A 3,179-nucleotide genomic window follows, 5' to 3' on the forward strand; every position below is an offset into this window, starting at 1 on the left:
AGGGATGTGCAGAGTAGGGTGGATTGGCCGTGGGAAATTGTCCCATAGTGTCCAGGGATGTGTAGGTTAGGGAGGATTGGCCATGGGGAATTGTCCCATAGTGCCCAGGGATGTGCAGGTTAGGGTGGATTGGCCGTGGGAAATTGTCCCCTAGTGCCCAGGGATGTGCAGGTAAGGGTGGATTGGCCATGGGAAATTGTCCCATAGTGTCCAGGGATGTGCAGGTTAGGGTGGATTGGCCATGGGAAATTGTCCCATAGTGCCCAGGGATGTGCAGGTTAGGGTGGATTGGCCATGGGAAATTGTCCCGTAGTGTCCAGGGATGTGCAGGTTAGGGTGGGTTGGTCATGGGAAATTGTCCCATAGTGCCTAGGGATGTGCAGGTTAGGGTGGATTGGTCATGGGAAATTGTCCCATAGTGTCCAGGGATGTGCAGGTTAGGGTGGATTGGCCATGGGAAATTGTCCCATAGTGCCCAGGGATGTGGAGGTTAGGGTGGATTGGCCATGGGGAATTGTCCCATAGTGCCCAGGGATGTGCAGAGTAGGGTGGATTGGCCATGGGAAATTGTCCCATAGTGTCCAGGGATGTGTAGGTTAGGGTGGATTGGCCATTGGAAATTGTCCCATAGTGTCCAGGGGTGTGCGGGTTCGGGTGGATTGGCCATGGGAAATTGTCCCATAGTGTCCAGGGATGTGCAGGTTAGGGTGGATTGGCCATTGGAAATTGTCCCATAGTGTCCAGGGATGTGTAGGTTAGGGTGGATTGGTCATGGGAAATTGTCCCATAGTGCGCAGGGATGTACAGGTTAGGGTGGATTGGCCGAGGGAAATTTTCCCATAGTGCCCAGGGATGTGCAGGTTAGGGTGGGTTGGCCATGGGAAATTGTCCCATAGTGCCCAGGGATGTGGAGGTTAGGGTGGATTGGCCATGGGGAATTGTCCCATAGTGCCCAGGGATGTGCAGAGTAGGGTGGATTGGCCGTGGGAAATTGTCCCATAGTGCCCAGGGATGTGTAGGTTAGGGTGGATTGGCCATGGGAAATTGTCCCATAGTGCCCAGGGATGTGCAGGTAAGGGTGGATTGGCCATGGGAAATTGTCCCATAGTGTCCAGGGATGTACAGGTTAGGGTGTATTGGCCATGGGAAATTGTCCCATAGTGCCCAGGGATGTGGAGGTTAGGGTGGATTGGCCATGGGAAATTGTCCCAAAGTGCCCAGGGATGTGGAGGTTAGGGTGGATTGGCCATGGGGAATTGTCCCATAGTGCCCAGGGATGTGCAGAGTAGGGTGGATTGGCCATGGGAAATTGTCCCATAGTGTCCACGGATGTGTAGGTTAGGGTGGATTGGCCATCGGAAATTGTCCAATAGTGTCCAGGGATGTGCAGGTTAGGGTGGATTGGCCATGGGAAATTGTCCCATAGTGCCCAGGGATGTGCAGGTTAGGGTGGATTGGCCATGGGAAATTGTCCCATAGTGTCCAGGGATGTGCAGGTTAGGGTGGATTGGCCATGGGAAATTGTCCCATAGTGTCCAGGGATGTGCAGGTTAGGGTGGATTGGCCATCGGAAATTGTCCCATAGTGCCCAGGGATGTGCAGGTTAGGGTGGATTGGCCATGGGAAATTGTCCCAAAGTGCCCAGGGATGTGGAGGTTAGGGTGGATTGGCCATGGGGAATTGTCCCATAGTGCCCAGGGATGTGCAGAGTAGGGTGGATTGGCCATGGGAAATTGTCCCATAGTGTCCACGGATGTGTAGGTTAGGGTGGATTGGCCATCGGAAATTGTCCCATAGTGCCCAGGGATGTATAGGTTAGGGTGGATTGGCCATCGGAAAATGTCCCATACTGTCCAGGTATGTGCAGGTTAGGGTGGATTGGCCATGGTAAATTGTCCCATAGTGCCCAGGGATGTGCAGGTTAGGGTGGATTGGCCATGGGAAATTGTCCCATAGTGCCTACGGATGTGCAGGTCAGGGTGGGTTGGCCATGGGAAATTGTCCCATAGTGCCCAGGGATGTGGAGGTTAGGGTGGATTGGCCATGGTAAATTGTCCCATCGTGCCCAGGGATGTGCAGGTCAGGGTGGGTTGGCCATGGGAAATTGTCCCATAGTGCCCAGCGATGTGCAGGTCAGGGTGGATTGGCCATGGGGAATTGTCCCATAGTGCCCAGCGATGTGTAGGTTCGGGTGGGTTGGCCATTGGAAATTGTCCCATAGTGTCCAGGGATGTGCAGGTTAGGGTGGATTGGCCATGGGAAATTGTCCCATAGTGCCCAGCAATGTGCAGGTCAGGGTGGATTGGCCATGGGGAATTGTCCCATAGTGGCCAGGGACGTGTAGGTAAGGGTGGATTGGCCATGGGAAATTGTCCCATCGTGTCCAGGGATGTGCAGGTTAGGGTGGATTGGCCATGGGAAATTGTCCCATAGTGTCCAGGGATGTGCAGGTTAGGGCGGATTGGTCATGGGAAATTGTCCCATAGTGCCTAGGGATGTGCCGGTTAGGGTGGATTGGTCATGGGAAATTGTCCCATAGTGCCCAGTGATGTGCAGGTTAGGGTGGATTGGCCATGGGAAATTGTCCCATAGTGCCCAGGGATGTGGAGGTTAGGGTGCATTGGCCATGGGGAATTGTCCCATAGTGCCCAGGGATGTGCAGAGTAGGGTGGATTGGCCGTGGGAAATTGTCCCATAGTGTCCAGGGATGTGCAGGTTAGGGTGGGTTGGCCATGGGAAATTGTCCCATAGTGCCCAGCGATGTGCAGGTCAGGATGGATTTGCCATGGGGAATTATCCCATAGTGCCCAGCGATGTGTAGGTTAGGGTGGATTGGCCATTGGAAATTGTCCCATAGTGTCCAGGGATGTGCAGGTTAAGGTGGGTTGGCCATTGGAAATTGTCCCATAGTGTCCAGGGATGTGCAGGTTAGGGTGGATTGGCCATGGGAAATTGTCCCATAGTGCCCAGGGATGTGCAGGTTAGGGTGGATTGGCCATGGGAAATTGTCCCATAGTGTCCAGGGATATGCAGGTTCGGGTGGATTGGTCATGGGAAATTGTCCCATAGTCCCCAGGGATGTGCAGGTTAGGGTGGATTGGTCATGGGAAATTGTCCCATAGTGCCCAGGGATGTGCAGGTTAGGGTGGATTGGCCATGCGAAATTGTCCCATAGTGCC

Source organism: Chiloscyllium punctatum, chromosome 34 (assembly GCF_047496795.1).
Source record: "Chiloscyllium punctatum isolate Juve2018m chromosome 34, sChiPun1.3, whole genome shotgun sequence".
Taxonomy (NCBI): Eukaryota; Metazoa; Chordata; class Chondrichthyes; order Orectolobiformes; family Hemiscylliidae; genus Chiloscyllium; species Chiloscyllium punctatum.